The following is an 11,850-nucleotide window of genomic DNA, read 5'->3' as shown; positions in this document are numbered from 1 at the left end:
GCCGAGAGGGGGGGGGAGCGGGGGGGGGAGGAGGAGAAGAGACTAGGTAGGTTGGGTGGGGCTAGTCATGATCAGGGTAAAGGAGGGAAAGAGCAGGGAGGGGGAGGAGAAAAAGAAAGGGGAGGAGCTAGATCAGGAAGGAAAGGAGAGAAGGTGGGGAGGCAAGGGGACAAATTGAGCAAGGGGTAGGAAAGGGTTTGGGCAGTGGGCAGAGAGAAGCTGGGCAAGAGCAAGAACAAGGGAGGGCAGGGTGAGGCAGAAACTGGGCAGGCTTAGATGGTAAGGGTGGGTAGAGAGATGGTAACAAAGGTGGGCTTCCAGGTGAGAGGGGCATGGAGGAGGGAAGGGTGGAAGAAGTCAAATCCTGGCCTGGATCTAGAGGAGCTGAGGGTGCCAATCCAGAATGGCCTGAGTCTAGAGAATGAACAGCTTCCTGGCTGGAGGACAGGGATTTTAGTCAACCAGAGTATTTTCAGGGGTGGTTGGTTTGGTAGGATTGTCAAGGTGGTATGCCCATAGCCTCTCCTTGTTATTGATGTTCAGTTTTAATTCCCTTAAAATTTTAAACTCTAATGAGCCATACCTTGACCAGCTAAAGGATTTCAGTGTCCAGGCTTGGCAGAGTTTTTTTCATCACCTTTTTGAGATCCAATCTTCCTTAGGGAAGTCTTGTTCCTCCCAACCTCCTAGTAACTCATGCAATGGAGAAGCCTCAGGTACTTTATTAGTTTTCTTCTGTTTATTCCCCATAATACAAAAAAGGACTTAGTTGACATTATCTGGTCAGAAACTATTGCTTTCCTTCATGGAATGTAGAAAAATCTCTAGTCTTTCTTCCCTAATGTGTTTGGGAAAATTTCTTAGTATTTCTACCCTATCTGTTCGGGGCTTCCGCTCTAGTTGCTGTTGTGGAGAAGGAGCTCAGCAGTGCCTGTGGTACTAATCTATTACTGCTGAGGAATTTAAATAATTAAAGGACCCCACAACAGTTTCAATAACCTGGTGAAGGAAAAAAATTGTAAGATACAATATCCTTTGATTTTATTGTAGAAAGCAACCAAACTATATTAGGCTCAAATAAGAAATCAATGAAAGCCAATAGTACTAAATAGTAATAATAAGGAATATACATTTAAAATAGCAATAATACTGTTTAAAAATTACTTAAAATAATGGAACACTTAAGTGTTATGTCCAATAATTTAATATCAAATTTAATTTTTTATTTTTTATCAATAAGTTTTTATCAAAAAATAAGTTTATTGATAAAACTTAAAAATATTTACTTCTATTCAATTTGATTTAACTTAATTTTTGTAATTATGTTGAATTGTACTTCATATATATTACATATGATAGTATTTCATATATATCTATATAAATAGAAGTAAATTGCCTTTAGTTTTTTGCTCTATTGGTGGCATTGTCCTGGCGTGCACTGTATGCTGTGTGCCTTTAGCTACAACTGAGAGCAGGGAGCCTAGGCCCCCTGGTATAAGCTGGGGCTCTAGTCCCCACCCTCACAGCTAGGAGTGTGGAAGGCCCCCTGGGCTAGTCAGGGGGGTTGGCTGGGCTTGCTGGTTGTTGCTGGGCTTGGAAGCTGCCAAATCAGGATGATGGATTGTGTGGGTGGGGACTAAGGACCCCTGCTGGAATTTTGCCCCTTGAGATGCTCCATATAAAGCTGCCTAAGTAAGAAGCTGAATTAAGTTCCAGCCCTTCAGGGCCCTTTGCAGTGAAGTGGGTAGCAGCAGGCAATTGAGACCAGCCCTGCTCTGTCTGGTGGCTGCACTGAGATGCTGGTACCAGCTATGGAAATCTTGGCTGCTACTCTATCCAACATGCCACTCCCACCTAAGCTAAGCCTGGGGCCACCTGGGGGCTTGAAACTGGCTCCAAGAAGGATTATCCCCTTTAAGAAAAGCAAAAGATTTTATCTGACCAAGCCTGAGATATGTGGCAGCTGCAGTCTTTTCTGGTTGAGTGTAGACTGGTGCCCTGAGCTGATCTGCCCTAGTGTCTATTTTAAACTCCTCTAAAAAGTTTAAAGAGGGGAAACAAGGCTCCTCTCCATAGTGGTTGACATAATGTAAGAAGTAAAATTAGGACTATGGTCCTTATTTTTCATGAACGTTATTAGGATTTACTTGGCTAGGTAGAGTCAAAGAATTAAAGAGAAATGCCTTTTAGCCATATGGGTGTTCTCCACATTGCTCCTTCAGCCACCTTCCTCTTCACTAGTTCCTCCAGAAAGAGCCCCTACTTCCCTGTCTTCAACGTTTTTTTCCTCCCTCTCCCTTCTCAATCCCTTTTAATCACATTCAGTTCAAACTCAGTCACATGACCCACACTAGATGACAACACTAGGATCACAGGGATGCAGGTAAGACCTCATGTGTGATCTTGAGAGAGTTCCCTTCACACAATTGGACATCTTGCTTTAAAGCAAATTATAACTTGTTTCCCCATTTAATCTTGGTTGTATTGGTTTTGTTTTTACAGTTTTGAATTTAAGATAAAAAAAATAACCAGTGATGTAGCTCATGTTAGGTATTTCTCACTTGTTCAAAATTTCTTCCCTTATCAATAAATTGATCTAAAAGGCAACCTATTCTATACTCCCTTAATTTGCTTATGGTCTAATTAGACTTGGGCCTAAAACATATTCCCATTTGGACCTAATCTTAGTAGAGCTTAAGAATAGTGAATTGGCTAATTTAGAGCAAGGTGAGAGCTCTATATTAATGTGTGAGGTTTCTCTGATATAGAGCAAGCCATCTGAATGGCTTTCCACATTGGTTGCAGTCAAAAGGTCTTTCACTAATGTGGATACTCTGATGTATACAGCAAATATGGACCTTAGTGTGAATGTCTTTCCACACTGCTTTCATTCATAAATATTCCTCTCAGGGTGGATGCTCAGATGGTGAGTAAGTTGGGAGCTCTGTTTGAATGTCTTTCTACATTGCTTACATTCATAAAGTTTCTCACTAGTGTGGATTCTCTGATATCGAGTAAGTTTGCAGCTCTGTCTGAATGTCTTTCCACATTGCTTGCATTCATAAGGTTTCTCCCCAGTGTTGATTCTCTGATGCACAAGAAGATTAGAGCTCTGACTGAATGTCTTTCCACAATGCTTGCATTCATAAGATTTCTTCCCAGTATGGATTTTCTGATGATAAGCAAGATTGGAGCTTGCTGGGAATGTCTTTCCACAATGTTTGCATTCATAAGGTTTCTCCCCAGTGTGGATTCTCTGATGTACAAGAAGACTGGACCTCCCTGTGAATGTCTTTCTACAGTGATTGCATTCATAACGTTTCTCCCCAGTGTGAATTCTCTTATGTACAACAAAATTATATTTCTTAATGAAGGTCTTTCCACACTGATTGCATTCATAAGGTTTCTTCCCAGTATGGATTCTCTGATGTTGAGAAAGACTGGAGGACACTGTGAATTTCTTTCCATATTGTTTGCATTCATAAGGTTTTTCCTCAGTGTGGATTCCCTAGTGCTGACTAAGTTCATAGCTCTGTCTGAATGTCTTTCCACATGGCTTGCATTCATAACATTTCTCCCCAGTGTGGATACTCTGTACAGCAAGACTGGATCTGTGACTGAATGTCTTCCCACACTGAATGCATTCATACGGTTGGTCACCAGTGTGGATTATCTGATGTATAGCAAGTTTGTGTCTCTGTCTGCTTGTCTTTCCACATTGCTTCCATTCACCACAGCATTCCTCAGAGTTCATTTTTTGATGTTCAGTATGGGATGAATTTTGAGATTCAACACAGAATTCCCTTAAAGCTACATTATTTGGAACATCACTCATGAGTCTTGGTGGTCTGTTTCTTCCACAGAAGGGCTCATATCTGTTGGAGTTGTCTTCATTTCCAGTCTGATCTCTCCTTCTAAAAGAAACAAATAGTAATACATACTTGCATAGTCACATATACACACAAATAACCATAATCTCCTTTCCTCCACTGTCAGAACATAAACAGCTTTATATTCTATTTCCTCAGCTAAAAAGAAGTCTTCCAATTTAAATTAACAAAATCCATCCTTTGGAAATGTTATTACCTCAAAGCTAAAGAACAATTCAATGAAAAGAAGCCTCCTATATGATTCCATTGTGTCTTCATAACAAACCTCTGATTTTGGCCAGCCTAAACATTATTACATTCCTATCTCATACCATGACCTCAGAATGATGAATGACTTGACCCAAATCTTGGCAGCTAACACCAAATCTTGTCACTGTGCATGTTCTGTCCATAGTACTAGACAATTCATTTTCAATGTTTCTTTTTACTTTCATTTTCATTGTCTAACATGTTCAATCTTATCTTCATAGATATGATACCACTGGGTATATGTACATTAAATATCCCTATTATTTCATTATCTAGCTTATCTGTAAGCATTATGTAATGTTGTTCATGATTGCTTTCAATTTTTTTTTGCAGTATCTGAGATCAGAGGAAGAAAACCCATCCTCTTTTTTGCATTTACCCAAGGCATAAAAGATTTTGTTCTGTTCCCTACTTCTTCAGAATAGCTATTACTTTTCTTTAAATGCCTCTTTTCACTAACATCAAGTCCTTCTACTAAATACAATTGAAACAAAGACATGGAATTTCCCATGTTTCAAAATGTCTCATACAGTAACTTCAGTCCATCATCCTTTTGAAAGGAAATGGGCTGCAGGTTCCATTATTTGTCCTTTTGAACCCTTCCTATTTAGTAGTTCATAACCCCTTGGGAGATTTGAGGGGTTTTGAGCTAAATATTAGTTACTGTCACCTTAAACAGTAAATAATGGCCAAATTTTCTTATAACTGTTTTTCCTCTTGGACAACAAGTATTTCAAACATAATCTTTTTTCCCCCCTGCAGTGATTCCAAATGACCCTAACCAGGAATATGATGCTTTTCAGGTACATTTATGATGACATCAAACTCTAAGTGCATGTAATATATTCTTTTAGTTTCTCAACTTGACATTAAATTATTTCCAAGCTTCCAGGAAAGTTGGTCATTCATGCTCAGCAAGCAAGCAAGGCAAGCACAGACTCTCCTTGGCTGTTATTATAAGGGAATAGTTGTCTCATTCATGGGTTACCTTGGAATTACATCTCATCAAGTTTATAAACACATCATTGAGATGTTGTTTGGGTTTACATTCTTGCAGCAGAGAGAACACAGCCTTTGCAAACCCTGATCAGTAGACATGCAGAGTAGAGGCTGTTATGAAACCCTCATTGACCACGACCTTTTTAAAAAATAGTCCTTCAGGGGCAACTCACAGCAATGCTATGATTGTTTTCTTGCTATTTTGTCTGGAAGCTTCTTTTATTTTTAAGTACTTTTCCATGGTTATGTGATTCATTTTCTCTCCATTCCCTCTTCCTTCCTCCCTTTTAGAGCTGACAAGCAATTCCACTGGGTTACACATGTGTTATTCTATATTATTCATTTTTGTAATAATCTTTTGAAACCAAAACCCCCAATCATATTCCTATATAAACAAGTGATCATTTATATGTTTTTCTTCTGTGTTTCTACTCCAACCGTTCTTTCTCTCGATGTGGACAGCATTCTTTTTCAAAAGTCTCTCGTGATTTTCCTGGATCATGACATTGCTATTGGCAGCAAAGTCGATTACATATGAGCATCCCACAATGTTTCAGTCTCTGTATACAGTGTTTTCTTGGCTCTACTTATTTCACTCAATATTGGTTCATGGAGGTCTTATAGAAATCCAACGATTCATCATTCCTTATAGCATCATAGTATTCCATCACCATCATATACCACAATTTGTTCAGCCATTCCCTGGTTGAGGGACACCCTCTTATTTTCCAATTTTTTGCCAACACAAAGAGTGTGGCTATGAATATTTTTGTACAACCCTTTTTTATTATTACTTTGGGGGTACAAACCTAGTAGTGGTATTGCTGGACCAAAGGACATGAATTCTTTGGGCATAATTCCAAATTGCCTTCGAAGAATGGTTGGATCAATTCACAGGAGTTAAATCTTCTTGTACAAATTTTATGTCTTCTCATTTTTTTCACTATTTTAAATAATGTGACAAGACCTGAGTTCAAATCAAACCTTAGACATCTCCTAGATCATGGGCAAATCACATAGCCTCTAATTACCTGAGAACAAAATCTGTTGGAGAAGGAAATAGAGAATCACTCTAGTATCCTTGCCAAGAAAACTCCTGGACAGCAGTTATCCATGAGGTCAAGGAAGAAGCAGACACTACTGAACAACAATATTTTTTAACACACAATTGATATTTAACATTTGTTTGTTGAACTGAAGATGCCATTGAAAAAGAAAGGAAATGAGCCAAGAGTCTGAAAACCTGGAACTTGAATCTTGATGTACTTATTCTCTAGCTGTGTGACCTTCGGCAAATCACTCAACTGGGGCCAGTTCCATCACCTTTAAAATGGGGTTAATGTCCATCTCATAGACTATTTTTTACTGCCTGCTTTGGCAGCATATATATTAGAATATCTCTTAAAGATTGTTTGAAGGATTTTTTGAGATGATTAGTATGTATTCTGTGTGGCATAAGTGTGAGGTATCAGTAGACACCTTGAGACACCTACAAAGTTCTCAGATGCTATCTGATTTGGTATGAGACAGAGATGGGGGCTAAAAGAGGTTCCCCTTGTTGTGGGACTGCCATTTTAATCTAGTCTGAAAAAAGAGAACCATGATCTTTACAAGCACCTAGCTGACATTTAGGATTCTACATTCATTCAGAGAAAGTGAGCTCAGACATCTGTGGGTTTCCTTTTATGAACAGGAATGGTAAACAGTTGGTGTTCAAAATAAGTTGCTGCCAAGCTTTCCCTAAGAACTTAAAATGACAACGAAAAGTCTGTATTTTGAGGAAATACTCAGGAGAGATGAATTTGGAAACCCAGTGTTTATTTACATATGGTTTATCATGAGACATTTTAAAGAAATCCAGCTTCATGACGGAGGCAGTAACTGTGAGAACTTGTCTAAGGCCCTATCTGCTTCCATCACTTCTTTAAAAAATGCCACTTGTTGATATCTTCATCTTCTTTGGAATCGAAATCTTCATCCCCAGAAGGTGATGCCTTCTGGACTAGGGATCTGGCTTCCTCTTCACTGCAACAGAAAGGGCTATCACTTATTTCCACTTTGACACATTTTATACCTCCTTGATTAACTTCCTTATGAAGCAAAGCTTTCCAACATTTGTGGGTAGATTCGATAACTTCATGTGCAAAATCCTTGTTTTTAAACTCTCCATTAAAAGCAAATGTATTTTCTGACTTCCCATTCAGCACATCATAAAATTGGAACCAGTTCACTAATGCCTCGAGGTAATTTTGTTTATTCTTCCCCACATCATGAATATTATAGATATTGGAAGCTTCTGGGTCATCCATGCTAATAGCAATTAACTTTCAATCTGTCTCATCCCCATCAATAAGGGCCAAAATTCCAAGAATCTTCACCTGGATAATATTGTCAGGACCATGAACCTTGGAGCCTATTTCACAAATGTTATTGCCATGGCAGTTGGTGCAGGAGTCTACATGATGAGGGTCTTCCCGAGTCTGAGAAAGGGCCTCATAATTCGATATATAACCCTTGTGAGGGGAGATATTTGCCACATACTGTAGCTTGTCTTTCTTTGTATCTTGTTTAATGAGATTCAATGGCTCCTTGGTATCAATCTCCATTTTAGCATTTGTCCAACAAGGTATTCGACCATATTAAATACTTCCTCAATGTTCACTGGTCCAAGCTTTCTTTGTAGGAATGCAATTTTCCTCCTTAGATTCAGGCTTCAGAGGAATGCCATGAAAGAGGGAGATGTAGTGCCTAGCTACATCTAGTAGAGGTGGTATTGGTGGTAGTGCAGGCTGCCCCATTCTTCTGTGCTACAGCCTTAGTGGCAGTAATGGCCACGAATGCCTGGCCCAGGAGTTGGCCCCAGAGCCCAGGAGCAGCAAGCTTGATCTTGGCACCGGCACAGGCCTTGGCCCTGGCTGGTAACTTCTTAAAGGCATTGTTTGACAACAGAGGTTAGTCATTCAGTAGTTTCAGTGAAAGAGTAGCTAATTTGCCAGTGGTAGAATAAATGAAATTCCATTCTTACAAAGGATATGATTCATCACTTGTTTATATGGATATATGATTTGGGGTTTTGGTTTAAAAGATGACTCTATTACAAAAATGAATAATATGGAAATAGATATTAAGTGATAACATATGTATAACCCAGTGGAATTGCTTGTCAGCTCTGAGAGGGGGGAAGGAAGAGGTGATGGAGAGAAAATGAATCATGGAGCCATGGAAAAATATTTAAAAATTTTCAAAAAGTTGGTTTTGTAGATAAACTTTGTTTAAAAAAAACTAATATATGTCATTAATCTCAAAGTACATTTATCATATAATAAACTATTTGTCAGAAGCCAAAGGAAAAACAAATCTGTCACCTGTTATGTAGCAATTCTTTTTGTTGGCTGCTTAGAGAGCTAAAACCAAAAAATAATTTTCACCCCTCAGCAAGAAATTCTCTATTTTCTACCTCATAGAGATGCTGGCATTTCATGATCTTCCTCTTACAAATCCCCATACAGGTAGGGTGGTGCATTCTAATTCTACCTCATAAACTTCCTAGTACTTTTAACCCTGGGCAATTTACAAGAGCTGTCTCACTCTCCTCAAATATAAAGATGGTCATCATGATATCACTTAACTCATAGGGTTCCTACCAGGATCAAATGAGAAAATATCTATTAAGCATGTAACACATATTAGGGGCTAGGTGCAAATGGTAGATTTTATTTTTCATTATCATTTTGATTATTTCCTCTTCTGATTGCTTTTCTTCTTAAACATCTTCTTTCCTCTATTTCCTTATTTCCCTATTGAATTAAATGCATTTCTATTCCCCAACCTTCTTTTTGTCCTGGATCATCTCAGAGGGAGATTCAGGATCTGTTGCTTCTTTTTAAACCACCTCTTTATAGGGATCCTAGATTGTGAGCTCCAGGACAGCTCAGACTGGGGTTGTCCCTCCTTTGTATCCTCAGGGTTTAGCAAAGTTCCTAGAACCTATTTTATATATAATCCATGTTTACTGGCTGGGCCCAGGGCTTACGTCAGGGCCGGACTCTACCAGGATCCTTGCATTCTGGTCTCTCTCCTGGAAGGCAAATGCCTGCTCTGGTCTCAGCCCTATTTCTCTCTCTTTCTGGCCCTTATTTCTTAAGAGTCAACAATAACTCTGCTGAAACTTGAGCAGATTGAATCCTGGAGATCCCAGAGGCCTCTCTCTAGGCTCTCATCTCCCTAAACTGAGGTGGTGTGGTCACCTAATTGTTCAAGTAAAGGACAAAGATTTACCCCAGAGACAAGGAAAGGGCCTGGAGCTGAGGATTTCTGCAAAGCTTAGCCTTGGATTGCTTCCAGGTAAGGCAGTAGTCTTCACCCCTAATGATGTGCTACAGGTCAATGGACAGGAGGAAAATCAGGAAACCAGCTGCCTGGCTCCATTCTACATTGACTCTCCCTGATCTCAGTTGGGTCCTCACCATGGCAATGCAAATCTGTGATGTCTCCCTCATGGATTCCCTTTGCCACCCACCATAGCAGCCTTCCAAAGATTTCTCTGGTCTCCAACTCTCCCTTATGTCTTCTCCCACACATGCCACACCTTTTGAGCTGAGAATTTAGCCTCCTATTTCACTGAACAAAAGCTGGACCTCTCTGCAGATATCTCTTATCCTCCAGATATCACCCAGCTCAGCTGTCTCCTTTTGCCTTTTGGACTCAGGATCAGAGGAAAAGGTCATTCTTCTAGCTAAAGAAAATCTCTTTCAATGTGCAAAGGATCCTATTCCACTCCGTCTAAACCGAGCCTATTCCTCCCTACAGTGCCCCCATTATTCTTTCATTTTCAGTCTTTCCAACACTAATGGACTAATGACTCTGAACCTCTGGAAACCAATAGACCATTCCTTCCCACTGCTGCAAACACTCTCACTTGATGTCTTTATCCCCCCTGATATACTGTCCAACATCTGTCCTCAGGTTCATAGTTAAACTGCCAGAGATGGCCATTTGCAGTGAGTTGTGACAATGCTTCTCCTTTGTCTTTTCTGCTACACTTTGGCCTTACTATCCTGAAGCTGGCTTTCCTGGAGCCCAAGCTGTACCCATCTTCTATAATTTTCTTCTCTTTAGAGCCTTCCTTCTCTTGACTCACTGCACTGGATTTTGTATCTAAAGTGCTTCTACTGAATTGTCAGCATGCTGTTTGCTCTAGCAGCTGATGAGCTCCATGAGAGCAGGGAATGTCCACTGAATTCCTTTATATCCCCCATAACTTATTCCAGAACCAGGCAAAGAGCAAGCACTCAGACATGTTTCTGGAAAATAAAGAGTTCAGAGGGGATAAGCTAACCCCTTTTGACACCTGTAGGATACTTCCAGGCCCTTCAATCCCAAAAAATGACTTCATAGAGGTTCACATATGGATCCCCTGAAGGGAGCTGACAGGAAATCTTACAGATGGGAAAACTGAGGCTCAGGGTTGCAGGGACTTGCCCAGGGAGCCCCTGCTAAAACCTCTGAAAAAGAATTCCAAGTCAAGTCCTCCTGTGCTAAAATCTAGCCTTGGCTTCACCAGAGCACACAGAAGCTTCTGGTCACCACAGCACTCAAATACCTCTTCCCCCCTCACTTACCTGGGCAGCAGCTCCTCAGGCCTTCTTTCTCCAGCATCCATGTAGCTTCCCTCTCCTCCAAATAAGGGATCACATCTTCTCGGGGAGCTGGAAGCCCTGGCCATGGGGAATCAGTCAGGGAGGAAGATGGAGATAAGATCATCATTGAATTCTTTTGAGGGAAAGTTGGGAGAGTCCAGTGACTCCACTCAGACTCTTCCATGGGGTTCTCAAAGGAGTCTGCCCTCCTCCCTCAGTGTCTGTAACACAGGAAACCAGTGTAAGATGTGTCTGTTACCCTGCTGGGGGACTTGGAATGAGCAACAGCTCTCCCCTCCTCCCATCTCCTTCTACTCTATTCTTCCAGAAACTCCTAAACTCCCAAATTAGGTATGAGGGTTATTGTTCTGGGTCAGTCTGAAGCCCCAGATCTAGGAGCCTCGAGGGATGGGCTTTTTTCCCCGGTCATCCTGCCTGCTTCTCCCTCCCTGACACCTCTATGAGCCTCAGGGACCGCTCTTTTTGGAGTCTCTATCTCTTCTCCTGGGGAACTCAACAATCCTTATTGGGCCAATGCTGTCTCTCAGCCAGTCCATGTGACCTGACAATGACAGAGGGGTGCAAGGAAGGCCTGTGGGAAGCTTATGGAGGAGTCTTCACAGCATGTAGGGTGGGGAGAGGTGGGAAAAGAAGGTCAGGGAACCAGTTTGGAACCAAAACAACTGGTTCTGGTGCATTTTTTGTAGAGAAGACTCAATTCAGTCAATAGTTTTTTCTATTATCTGGCAGATACAAGGGGAGTGGACAGAGACCTGAGCTGAGAGGCAGGAAGGCTTGTTTAAATCTGGCCCCAAGGGGGCAGCTAGGTGACTCAGTGGATAGAGAGCCAGGCCTAGAGATGGGAGATCCTGGGTTCAAATCTGGCCTCAGACACTTTCTAGCTATAGGACACTGGGCAAATCTCTTGACCCCAATTGCCTAGCCCTTGCCACTCTTCTGGCTTGGAACTAATACCGAGTAATGATTTTAAGAGATGGTCATTACAAGGAGTGATTTGGGATACTTTTCAGCCAAGTGAAGGAGACTTGTCTGTTGTGACATTCAGGGCTTGA

The 11,850-nt window shown here is 40.9% G+C and overlaps 1 pseudogene; it reads right to left on the bottom strand.

The window, feature by feature from the left end:
* Positions 1–7,054: 7,054 nt before the first annotated feature.
* Positions 7,055–7,936, bottom strand: LOC123244693 (annotated as a pseudogene).
* Between the last annotated feature and the right edge of the window lie 3,914 nt (positions 7,937–11,850).

The sequence above is a fragment of the Gracilinanus agilis genome, chromosome 4 (genome assembly GCF_016433145.1).
Source record: "Gracilinanus agilis isolate LMUSP501 chromosome 4, AgileGrace, whole genome shotgun sequence".
Lineage (NCBI taxonomy): Eukaryota > Metazoa > Chordata > Mammalia > Didelphimorphia > Didelphidae > Gracilinanus > Gracilinanus agilis.
Note: the sequence above shows the minus strand (reverse complement) of the source record. Positions and strands in the feature narration are given on the sequence as shown.